The sequence below is a fragment of the Parasteatoda tepidariorum genome, chromosome 6 (genome assembly GCF_982258835.1).
Source record: "Parasteatoda tepidariorum strain Cologne lab strain chromosome 6, Ptep-v5.0, whole genome shotgun sequence".
NCBI classification, from domain to species: domain Eukaryota; kingdom Metazoa; phylum Arthropoda; class Arachnida; order Araneae; family Theridiidae; genus Parasteatoda; species Parasteatoda tepidariorum.
In genome coordinates, this window is record NC_141760.1 from 43,100,710 (window position 1) to 43,114,162 (window position 13,453).

Sequence of the window (13,453 nt, forward strand, 5' to 3'; positions counted from 1 at the left end):
TAAAAAAAAAAAAAGAGAGAGAGAGAGAGAGAGAGAGAATTCTGAACAAAAATTGTTGAAAAATAATTAAAAAGAAAAATATAAAGGAGACATATCATTATTTAGCAGAAATATTTATTCAGATACTACAGTAATAAACTGAATAACAAATCTATTTTAATAGGGATTTTTTTTTAGGAACTTTCTAAATTTTTCAAAATATACAAAATCTATTTTCATATTCCATTGTACTAGATTAGAGGCACGTGAACTTTTTGAGCAGAGGACTACTGAACGAAATTTCAGGGCTGTTACAAACGTAAGACTCTAAAAATAGTCATTTTAGTTGCTCTAAATATGAAAAATAGTCTCTAAAACAGTTTTTGCATGCATAAAATAGTAGCCAAAATATACACCCTCCTCTAACATATTTTTATATTTAAGCTTTAATAACATAAAATAATCTAAATAATTATTTATTTATTTCTATATATTTTATTTATTTTTTTTTTATTTATTTTGAGATACTTACACTGTGTATATTTAAATATATATATAGTTGTGTGTGGATAGATAATAATACTAACAAGTTTCAAGTGTATAATTATTAATAAAAAATAATTTCGAGGGAAAAAGATTTAAGCAGTTATTTTTATAACTGATTTCAGTCGACTTTGGAAAAATTAGAATTGAAGACATAACAGAATATACAATTTGGATGGATGCATAATTTGGTTGGCAAAAAATTAAGTCAGCAGCTTTTTTTTTTTCCAATAAGATTTTTTGCCCTTGGGAGATAAGAAAAATACACTGGGCAAAAGATTTTATTATTTAATAATTTAATAGGCCAGTAATACTGCTAATTTTTTTCAATCTATTCAATTTTAAATTTAACATATATGAAATGTTGGGCATTCTAGAAAGAAACGGATAGAGTAATAATGTAAAGGAAGTTCATTATTCAAGAGATGGAGTAATTATTGAGAGGAAATATTCAGTGGAAATCTTAATATTAGAAAAAATAAATAAGACAGAGTTTCGTACATCTACCAAAAAGTGCTGCTATGTACAAGGTGATGTATGAATTTTTAATCACGATATATCATCATTTAGAATTCACAATGTAGCGATGTAACATAACATTTGGTTTACTTTAAAAAAGTAGAAAGTTATATTTGAATCAAAATCATACAGACAGAAATCTCGAATCAATCTTTATTAAATAAAAGAAATAACCAAAAGGATAAGGTATACTTTGTACTACGTAGACTAAAATGACAAACAATGTAAATAAAGCACAAATAAAGTACGAAATTGTCCACTTTTGTACTTCATTTGAGCTTTATTCGCTTTTTTTTTTACTTAGGCAAATGAAATAAACTTTTAAATAAAATCTTTTTTTTAACATCTCTATTTTTTTTTAATCAAAATAATATAGATAATCTAATGGCCAGATTCCATAAAATAAATAAATAAACTTAAGCTTTGTCTAAATATTTAAAAAAATAAAAACAGCTTAAAATTTATTAATAGCAAAACATAATGAAAAAAAAATTAAACTTACAAGTATTAAAAATAACAAATTGAACAAATTAACTGATTTAAAGACTGTAAGCATTATTTATTACTAGTAAAAAAATATGAGCAATTCTTTTTAAATATTGAGTGTCAAAATCGATAAATTCCTGTTATAGAAATAAATAAATATATTTAAAATTTTAAGTCAAAATATTTAATTAAAATGGAAAAACTCACTAACTGAATAAAGAATTATTGATGAATTTAAAATTTTAACTCACGCAAAATCATGATCCTGTTAAACAAAATTGCAAGCATAAACATGTCCAGACTTTATTATAAGGGTAGGCCACTAAGGTCACAAATGTTTTCACAATTAAAAAGAAAGAAAGAACAAGTAGGTTCTTAAAGCTTTTCCAACTAAATTAAATTAAATCAATGTAGGGGTAGCATTTTAACAATAATATTCAAAGGCAATGTTAATGTATCTATTTTATGTTTACAAAGTAACAATATTAATTTACTGCTTTAGTGTTTATTTCTTAGTTTGTTTTATTAAATTATAGTAATTACAATTTAAAAGTTTTCCTTACATTTTTTATGAGAAACAACACACATTACCCATACATGAAAAATAGTTAAGTAAGTCTATGAGAAGCTAATTTTTTTAATACAAGAGTTTTTTATTGTGAGAAAGTCACAATAATTCTAGAAGTTGGCTACTAAAATTTTACAGCTTTTGTCAGTTTCTGGCCATATGTCAAATGGTAACAAATATTATAACAGAAATATCTATATGAGGTACAGATTTTTACACATACTAAGTTGTGAGAAAAATTATAGTCGATAAAATAGGTATAGAAAATGAAAACCAACAGATAATATTGCTAAAATCATATTTTTTGTAAGTTATTTAAGATGTATGAACAGTTTATTTGCTTCGATAACATGCAATGTATAAGTTTGCCAAAAAATATTAATTTGACCAAACTAATTTAAACATTTTAGTTAAATAGAGATGCACAACCTACAGCTGTTGGCTAATTGTGGCCTTAGACTGGTTTACATGTTATAACCATCTATTCTAACAATATATATATATATATATAATCTGTGAAAAAGTGATTTTAATAAACTCTTACAAACCCCAATTTAAAAATTAAAAAAAATCTTAATTTTATACAAAACTAAGATATTTTGTTAAAACTTTCGACATCTTTTGTTAAAATATATTAAAGCAAATCTATTTGAAGAACTTACAAAAAATCCCATTTATATTCATTTAACAATACAGAATTCTACTCTAGTTTCAATTTATTGAGAAGAAAAAAATATATGCATTCAATTGTTTTGATCTTTATCTTTCCAGAATTTTCTAATTTAATTAAAATAAAACAATTTATTCAAATTGTATTGTTTTTAGGCAAAATTTCAGATGCAATAATATAATTAAAAGTAAAAAATCCCAGTTTTTACTGTCCTGTTAAAAACTTTCCTATTCAATATCCATAGTTTGATTTTGTAAAAGTTTATTTTAAGCAATGCGAAATCATTCAGAAATTACACATTCAGCAATACGGAATCATTCAGAAATTACACATTCTTAATATTTCAATACTAACATTAAGCAAACTATTTTTAAATAAGATAGAATTTAATGTCTTTGAAATAGATTTAATTTTAAAAAATGTGAATTAAATAAAGTTTTAGTCATTCCAAAACTAGATATTGTGTAGTTTTATATGAAAAATGCTAAACAGTTAAGAATATTTCAAGAACTACAACAGTTTAAAAAATAAAAAATATATAATTAAATAATTTTTATCTCATAATAAGTATCTCATCTATGGAAGAAAAAACAGAAAATAGCTGTTTTTGCTTTAATTATTCAAAATCATTATGAACTTTATAAAGTTATATAGATTTGAGTAGATGCAACATTATAATAATGCTATATATCATTAATATCATAAAATTTATTGATAGAGTCTTAAAAGAATGGAGGCATTTTTATTAATATTAAACAAATATTTAAAACTAAATATGAGTAAAAAAATATAGGTTATAGACACTTTAGCACAGTTTAAAATAAATCTGAGCTGCAAATCTCATTTGTCATGCCCAAACCTAGGATAAGCCATTCTAAACTCCAACCTAATTAGAGATAATAAGCTATATAAGCTTAACACTCTAAATTACATATATATATCATAAAGCTAATTCTATTACTAGTTGAGAAAGTTTTGATTACACAATTTAAATAAAAATGACTTGTATAATGATACAGACATGGCGTAACAATGATGTACAGTGTGAAAAATAAATAAACGGATAACCATAAATAACTTTTGATCTAATAATCGGATCTTCACGTTCCAAAACTCAGTCTTAAATGGTCTGAAGGGATGACTTCAAATAGGCTAATTAATTAGCACAGACAATATTTTAAGTAATGAAATCAAACGCAAAAACATACTTTTTCTGAATAAACATGCTTTTTTTTCCCAACAGGGATTTCTGACTCTCAAAATATAAAGGGTAGCTGCAGTCTAAGAAATATGGTCCAATAGTTTGGTCAGAAGAGAAGAAGTTTGGACTCCTTAATGTTAATTTTACTTTTTACGTGTTTCGCCGCATTGCAAGAACTTTTTAAGTGAATTGAAAATTTAAGTACACTATTATATAATTCATTTATCCTAAAAAATGCCATGCAAAATAAAACTTTTAGTAAGTATTTATTAATTTTTATTATATTATTTATTAGTCAAATAATGTTTGAATTGAAAGATCAATTTTTTTTACATCATTTTAAGGAATGCAATTTTAAATAGCAAAACACAAAATTTGAGTGAAATCAGTCAAATAGTTCCTGAGAAATTGAAATTTGAAAAAGTCCTATTTTTTGAGTTCAATTTTTTAGGAAATATTAGACTGATTTAACTCAAACTTTGTATTTTACCATTTAAAGTTATGCTCTTTAAAATAATGTAAAATTTTTTTATACCTTACAATTCAAAAGTTTTTTAGACAATTAAGAAATAAAATAATAAATATTTACTAAAAGTTCTACTTTGTATGAAATTATCTTTCACTAAACAAATTTTATAATTGTCTACAAAATTTTCTCAAAATATGGTGAAAGACGCATAAAGTAAAATTTGATATTAAGGGGTTCAAACTCAAGACTAAACTATTGAGAACATATTTCTCAGATTGTAGCTACACCCTATATTTTTATGGTCAGTAATCTGGATCCATCATAAAAAATTGTATGTTTGTTCAGAGAAAGTACGTTTTGGTGTATGATTTCGAACCTTAAAATATCGTCTGCGCTAAATAGTTAGCATGTTTGTGTGAGCTAAATAACTAGCAAGTTATTCAGAGATTTCTGTTTTTTATTTTGTGCACTGTACCCTAATTATTTTAAGGAATTTCAATCATATTTAAAGAACATAAAAAGCTTGATAAGATAAACAATAATATAACTCAATACTTCAAGATTTGACACAGAAAACAAGTTAATAGAAATTTGATTAAAATACCTTTGTTGTTGAGTTGATGAAGGCATATGGAGAATTAAAACTACACACAAGAAAAACTGGAAAATTTTCTCTAGAAAAAATAAAAATTGAAAAACATTAATCTCTATTTGATTGACAAAAGTAAGACAATATTCAATATTCATAAATAAAAAATAAATTTCAAGTATCCAATAGAGTTTTAAACTAGTTATAATGGGGAACCAATAACTAAATCATTATTAGCATTGTCTTTAGTGCACTCTTACTAAAACAAGAGGTTATCAATCTTTTTCAGAGATCATCAAAAAGAGCTATCTAACTAAATATGAGCCACTCACATATATTTTCAATACATTTGAATCTACTTATTTGTTTTGTTAACATATTTTTATTTTGATATTTTTTCGTGTTTCCTTATTTGACCTTTTCAGCATTTGGCACAGAGGTTTGCCCGGTCGCTAGATGTTTTGATGGTCTCTCCTAAAGGTTATCTTCAATACAAAGTCAATGGGAAAAAATTCCATGCCTTCCAAAAAAGGTCGTAAATAAAGGAGGTCGCTACACAGAGGTGGTCATTGCTGGAGGTTTCACTGTACCTTGCTTATTTTGAAACAAACTGATTTTGTCATTTTAGATTAAGAAGTAATTAAATAACTTCATTTATGTAGAAGAGTTAAGGAACAAAACACATTTTTACAGATTACTAATTCAAGAAATAAGGAATTGAAAGAAGTTTACAATAACAGTGATTTTGCTGATGCCCTATAATGCATCAAGTAAGCCAAAAATTATAGAGGGAACTCAAAACACAAATTAAGATTAATTCCTTAGGTTGGAGGAAAAAATTGCATACTAACAGATTTATGTAAGTAGAATATCAAGCAAAGTTTAAATATCTATATGAAAAACTTCCTCTGAGCATCAAATGACACAGTGAAGGTTTTTCTTGAAACAGATGTTTGACCAGTCCTAAAATTAAGAGTCTTGATTGTTTAAATATAACTCTTCTTGATTAAAAATTTTTTGTTTTGTCTTTCAATAGTAAGAAGAATTAATTGAATGTGAGAATTTAAATTTGAAGTCAAGAATTAATATTTTAAATAGAGATGAACTTTTAAAGAAAAGGGACCCAGAAATATAAAAGTCCGCAATCCAAAGGACCTGCAATTTCCTAGTAGAATCAATGATAAAAATATATCAAAGTATGGCAAAAAGCAATGGCACGAACTCGAGATCATTATTTAGCAATAGAGCAAGATAGTCCAAAAATGATGTAGCAAAATGGCAGTTGTGGATGGTTTAATATTGGGCATGATGGCATTGTTTGCCTCGCAATAAATTCATAGGATTGAGAGATGTTTTTAGACAGTAAATCAAAAATCTTGGGACAATAAAACCTGATCCTCCATCAAGACAGTTTTAAAACTCTGGAGGGTTTTTTGGCTTTGAAAGGGTTGGTGAGTTGCCAAGAGCATTCTACATAATGTTCGAGCAGTATCAAGAGTTGGAGATCTTGCTGATCACTATATCCTCTGAATATCTTTGGCTACTAAGTATTTCTCTATCAGCCTAGACCTGTGTGATGTTTGTTTTTTCCTATAAAAATTAACATATCACCAACAGCACTTCTAAACAATGTTACATAATACAATTACAACATTATTCTAAACGATATACGATTCTATACCTCGTATGTAAGCTATAGGATATCAGTTTGTGACTCACTATGGTTGGTTACTTTTTATCCTGTTTTTAAAAAACATAACCCTTAACCTCTGATATAATTTTCAAAATAAGTGCATTACTACTTTTAATATTAAATGGAACAAATATAACAATTAAACTTCTACACTAAGATGTTGTCATCTGAAAATTATCAAATTGGATCAGATAATAGCACATGATTTATGTAACCCAATCAGAGCAGGTTTTATAAATAAAAGAGTTACAGTCAGATATGCAAAGAAAACCCAAATTTGATAAGATGGTGAATACCAAAGGAGGGGCATGACTTGATTTTTTTTCCTTACAACAAAAGTTGGTGATTACAGTTATGGATAAGATCTTAGTCCTATACCTCAACAAAGCCAGCCTGTGCAGGTCAGTAGAGCCATCTAATATCAATACATAGTACAACCATAGCTTACACCATAACAATTCAACCTCCGCAATCGCCTACTTCCGTGATATGAAGGGTGATACTAGGTTCTTGGAGGGGATATTTCCATATTAATATACCTGTTCGCGCCAATTACCATTGCCAAAGAGTTCTTATGTTAGCAAAAATTAATAAAAATATGTAGATGCTTGCCCAGAAATAACTGATCACAAGCTGCACTCTTCAAATTCGTTCTCTTTGGTGATGTCTTTTTGGTGCAGTATCGATATGGGAATCTTCCTCCCTGGATCTTTCTGCACGAGAACATGTTGATAATCATTGCTCCAATCTCATTGGGTTCTTCTTCAATGAAAGGAACACTGGCCCACTGCATCTGTGTACAAGGTTAATGTTATCTGCACCAGATTAGACGATTTCTGCTGATGTTATGAAATCACGCATACTATGTCAAGTACAAAGCTGAAATCTTAAGAGTGCTTTGGAACATTATCTAGAGAGAGGTAGTGTTAGTCCTTAGTTTATTTTTATGTATGATGGCAGTCCACAGAAAATCGGGCAGGTCTTAGAATGTCTGGAAGCTCTGAAGATATTCAGAGGATAGAATGGTCAGCTAAATCTCCAAATCCCTGAATCTCATCAAGCACATCTAAGAGAAAAATTACAGCCCATCCCTTTCCCAGCTACCTGCTTGAATTAAAATCTACCTTAACGGATAAGTGTAATATATTTCTTCATGACCTTAGATTTATTGTCCCCAAACATTCCTTAACAGCAATAGAGTTTTTAATGTGACACATGTGTCACCATCAGAAGGGTTTTTGCTCCATATTACACTATCTACAAGATTTTTTTTTAAACATTATTTTGAACTGTTACACTATAATATTTATTTAAAGATATTGAATTTGTACTTTTAACATTTTGTTATTAACTGTCATTATTAATGTATTTTCACAGTAAATTTCACTAGATTTGATACAATATTTCTTTAGTAATCTACAAAAATGTGTGCGTTCTGCAACTTTTAACCATTAATTAACAATATAAATTTATCAAGACTGGTTCATTATAAAAATTATAAACACAAAATAGATATTAAAGAGTAAACAACTTTAAGTGAGAAACTTGTATCAAGCTCAAATAATTTCAAAGAACAATACCATAGTTTCTTGTTAGTATGGCTTAATTTAAAGCAGGTATAGGAACTATGATTATCTGAAGTAATTAAGACAAAACAGGTTTTTTAATAAAAAGACATTTTTAGATTGTCACTGAATGTTTGATTTATTAATTTAGACTTTTGTTAGTAAATTAAAAAATTGAAAAAGATAAAGTAGTCAATTAACTGCCAAAGAGATCATAGAATTTATGTTTCCACAAGATTATGACTAACATTATGATAGTGATATTCTGCACCAACCGCATTTACTTCACATGCCAATTAGTATCCTTTAATTTGAAGCTGGGTGGGACCAACGGGCAAACCAGGGATTGGACTTATGTTCATACCATACATAATGGTAGTCCAATACTTAAATCATTGTATACGTATGACTGTTCTGTTGAATAATTATATCAAACAATAACTAAATTGGTAACGAAGCTACACATATTTCCTCCATAGAAATTTTTCTCTTGTTTAAGCTTCTTTCACATTGTATAAATTTTATGTTCTCATCAGTAAGTAAAAAAGTAATGTTATAATTCAGGTGGCAATAAAACTTATTAAAGATAATTAATTATATCTGCATTATGCAATATAATATGACACTTCATGGAAACTACACCTCATCCTAAGTGGAAAAAATAAGAGTTTAAAAAAATTAGATTAACTGAGATATTTAAACAAACATATTCTGATTATCACGGTTCCACCATATATCCAAAAATTCAGAATAATAAAATTTTAACAGCTTTCAATAGTCAACATATCACATAGTATTTATTACTCACACACCAAATAATATGAACTAATTTTCTTAATTGTATTAGTTTTGCCTGAATTGTTACCAAAAAAAATATTTCTTTAATTGTACAATACTAAAACTTGAGTAATTCTTTCAGTAATAAATATTTGAATAAGAAATTTTAAAAAAATTTCCCTTAAATATAAGAAAATCAGATACAAAATCTAACAACGTATATAACATTATAACATATTATAATTATTAACATTTTATAAGCATGTTAGGGGGAAAAAATATGCATTCAAATGAATTTTAAGAACATAACATCAGTTTTTATATAACACATAAATTTGAGGATAATATTTCTTTACATTCTGATTACAGAAACATTAAGGTACCTATATTTTTATACGATGTCAAAGTGCGGTTAACTAATTAGAAAGTAAAGTAATAATTTAAAATAAATACTCTCACTGATTAATTATGCTATTTGAACCTCTAGGCAAAAATTTGCTATTTTTGTAACATGTATACTAAAATATAGTAATAGATACTGTTCAAAAGATCATTTAAAGTTTATGATAAAAGCAATTTCCAAGAAAATTTATGAGGTATAAAACATTTCATAACTTAATTAACTATTGGCCTTAAATGTACTTTTAATTTTATTTTTCATTGACAATTATTAACTCATAAAATTTTTATAAATATAAAAGGAGTTTGTTTCAATTTGACGTTCTGAAAAATTTAAAATTTAAGTATCAAAAGTATTGATTTTAAATTAAGATTAGCAGTTAAAAAAAACTTATAAAGTTTTATTATCTGCATGGTTTAGTATAAAATTATTTTTTTCACCTTTAATAAAAATAAACACATAAATTTGACTTCAGAAAAATAAATTCTGATCATTTATTTAAAATAGTTACAATGTAAATTTAAATCAACACAACTTTCGTCAAATATAAACATTTAATTGAAAGAAAATGGTTACATATGTATTGTCTAACCACCATAAAATTATAACATAATCTACAATTTAGTTATTATAAGCATATTTTTATCTTTACATATTTGATTGATTTATTAAACAGTTCAATTGTTTACTTTTCATTGTAATTGATTTCGAAATAAAAAGCAAATTACTACTTTATATTTCACATCTTTAAGTCACATACATTACGTTATCATCACTAAATCACTTCAAAGTTAACTAAAAAACATCTATAAAAACGATGTAGGAATACATAGCTAATAAGTTAATGAAAAAGTTCAATTAATGTTAAATAACAAGAACAAAGTTTCTTAATAATCGAGATTAATAAAAACATGTATACGAATAACACCCAATACATTAATATTAATCATACATATTTTGATACTATATACATCGAAATGTAACATATAGTAGCATCAATAATTTATAAATATTTTTGAACTAAATCTTCTCTATTGTACCAACTCATCTGCAGAATAATTCATTTATTAATAAACTGTTATGAGAAATATTATTAAATTATCTAAATGTGATTTACACCTCGTAAAAATCTCATTTACAGTCACAATATTATAATCATATGATCCCCTTCTTGTAATGAAGAATACGGATATTCACGAAAATTGACATATTTAATTCTTTTCCCATCTTTAATTAAAAATTACAATAGCCATTTAAAGTCACTTACCCTTAACGGTGGCTGGGCTTAGTCTCTTCTCACCATCTTTATCGGCTTACTTGAAAATAAATGCCTAAATGTCGCACACCTCATATATAAAATATTAATCACCAATTTAATAAACGAATAAAAATACATTAACTTGCAAATAATTTTTCAAAAAAAAACTTTGATTTGGAATATATCTTTAAATCTATCCAAGGAATTCACCCTTTAACAGCATTTTAATATATCTATTGTAGTAAACTAAATATTTTAGTGAAACACCAATCACAGAGGAAGCAATAGTTCGGAGCCGTAGCCGAAACCCCAACTTCTCTTCACGGAGACAAAAATCATTGCTTACAAAAAAAGAAAACAAAATATTTTATTATGTACGAAATTATTTTATTGTGTTAAGCTAGAGAATAATCTCAGCTGCTGAAATGTTTTACACTTATATATAGCTTAATTAGTGATGTTTTACGTTATTTCTGATTCTTTTATTGCCTGGGTTCAGAAAGATGAACATTTTCTTATTTTTCATTAGCGCCTCCTTACCTCTCAGATTAGCATTTCGCACAACTCCATTCAGTATATTTTTGTGACGTCATCAAGTTTCATTATTAAGTTTTGATGTTTTTTCCTGTTTTGTGGACGATAATCCTCTTGTTTTAATAAAATGTGCAAACAAGATCAATTTTTATATTAATAACAATGGATAAAACATGCACCTGAAGTATTCAATACTACAAAACCATGTTTTTAGTTCTGGTATTTCACACTAGTATCTTGAAATGCTTGTTGAAAAGCACAGAAGTACCCTAGTTTAGGGATTTTGAAATAGAAATTGACGATTTTCGATAGCACAGGTTGTAAATTGTTTCATGATTTTTAATTATAAACAATTAGCTTTTGATTTATAAGTTGATCATCAATAAAATTTCACGTTACAAAATTCTATAAATAAACAAATAAAAACTCAGGAATGTAACAACTTACACTTTCACTACTATTTGTATGGCTTCTCCTGTCTGCAATGTTTTTATTACGATTGTTTTGATTTTTGTCATAAGAATATGGGATCGTCTTTTTAGTAGACATTATGTGAAAACAATTGTTTTATAAAGTTAAATTCTATTGGCATTAGGTATTGAAATAACTTATACTATTAATATGAAAATAATAAAATTAAGTTGTCATTTATGTGTCAAATGGGACGACCACTTATCTAATAAATTTTCGATACTGTCGTACTTATATCGATTGCGAATTTTGATGGAATTTTGAATTGATTCATTTGAAATAATTTTAAGTATCCTTTCAAATAAATCTTAATTTTTAGCAATTCCTACACTGAAATGATTATCGAAATGCTTAATTTAGTGCTAATAAAATATTTAGAAATTATCTTGTTCATAGAGTTAAAGTTGAAATACACTTAAGAAGTTGATTAATTTTGTTAATACTTTTATTGCAAAATTTTTATGAGTTGTATGTTGATTTTACAAATTAACTTGTTTTTAACATATTTTATCTGCTAATTTATGAAGCGTGGTTGAAAAAATTGTCTTAGCTCTATTCAATCTTAATTTAATCATGCAGTATAACTTAACCTTACAACTAAAATATTATATTTGTTATTATTTTATTGCTGCTTTTAGAAAATTGCCGCATTTTTTTAATTTTTAAAGCTGCCTAAATGATTTTACAAAGAAATTTTCTAACCTTTAATGTAACCACACCTCAGATTTTTAAGTAAACAAAGATGAATCTTAGAATAAAACATAAGAAGTATTTTTAGAATGATAGTTGCATATAGAATCATCAATGAGTTAGATACAGTACCCTTGCCTGGACTCAATGCAATGAAAATATGTGTATATATATTGATAAAGCAGGTTGAAAATGCATTTTTTTTTTTTAAAGTTTTGATCAAATCAATGTAATTTTTTGAAATGGTGATTATGTATGTGTCACACAAATTAAAAAAGTATTCTTTATTTTGTTCCATGGGGTAGAATTTAAGAAAATTTAGTTATTGCTCTGAAGAAACTATAAAATAAAAATATTTATGACCCATACACATTTTTACTAGTCCATTTCTACATCTTTTATTAGATCTCTTTTTAAAAGTTAATAATATGAAAAATTACTCTGCGGATAATTAATAGTATTAAATGAAATATGCTATTTGCTAAATAAAATATGGAGAATATTTCCATATCATGATCTACGCAAAAGTAATTGCTAAGTCTTGGTCACTTTTGGCTAGTAGCTTACGAGAAACTGAAATAAATATTGTGGAAAGGACCAACTTGAAAGAGTAACGTTTAGCTATTCCACTGGCAAGGCTCTACATGTTTGTTTGTTTTTTTAATTTGCAACTTTACAAATTATTCGGTACATTAGCTGTTGTTCTTGGTACAATTGATCATGATGCAGAAATATTCTCTGAAATATTTATTTTGAGATTTAAATACAAAACCAAAATTTAAAAAAGCAGCATATTATCACATTTCTGGTCTTGGAGATTTCTAGTGAACTATTTTATGGTGGCGATTGTACTTGGCAGGACAGATCATGATACGGAAACATCTCCTAACATATGTTATTTTGAGACTGAAATTCAGAACATATTATCTCTTTACATCGATTTTCAGTCTTGGAAACCTCTGTTACATTTTGTTAGGGTGGTCTGAGTCAAATAATAGTGGTCCCATACCCGTTATTTTTTTTATCCTGTTCCACAATCTT

The 13,453-nt window shown here is 26.6% G+C and overlaps 2 protein-coding genes across 13 annotated transcripts in view; one reads left to right on the plus strand and one right to left on the minus strand.

The window, feature by feature from the left end:
• Nucleotides 1-11,396, minus strand: part of LOC107445682 (serine/threonine-protein kinase tousled-like 1) — a 39,799-nt gene extending 28,403 nt beyond the window's left edge. For 2 of the 6 annotated variants that reach the window (XM_071178752.2, XM_016060144.4), the window contains exons 1-2: nucleotides 10,727-11,279; nucleotides 5,040-5,109 (exon numbers count right to left, since the gene is read on the minus strand). The gene's annotated coding sequence lies outside the window, so the exon portion shown is untranslated. Of the gene's footprint in view, nucleotides 1-5,039; nucleotides 5,110-10,726 lie in introns of all 6 variants that reach the window. The other 4 variants (XM_071178755.2, XM_016060146.5, XM_071178754.2 and 1 more) reach the window with 4 other exon arrangements.
• Nucleotides 11,397-11,430: 34 nt separating this feature from the next.
• LOC107445676 (late secretory pathway protein AVL9 homolog) overlaps nucleotides 11,431-13,453 on the plus strand; it is a 31,107-nt gene continuing 29,084 nt past the window's right edge. For 3 of the 7 annotated variants that reach the window (XM_043051692.3, XM_071178757.2, XM_071178758.2), the window contains exon 1: nucleotides 11,431-11,568. The gene's annotated coding sequence lies outside the window, so the exon portion shown is untranslated. Of the gene's footprint in view, nucleotides 11,569-11,696; nucleotides 11,847-13,453 lie in introns of those variants that run through there. The other 4 variants (XM_016060135.4, XM_016060131.4, XM_016060134.4 and 1 more) reach the window with 4 other exon arrangements.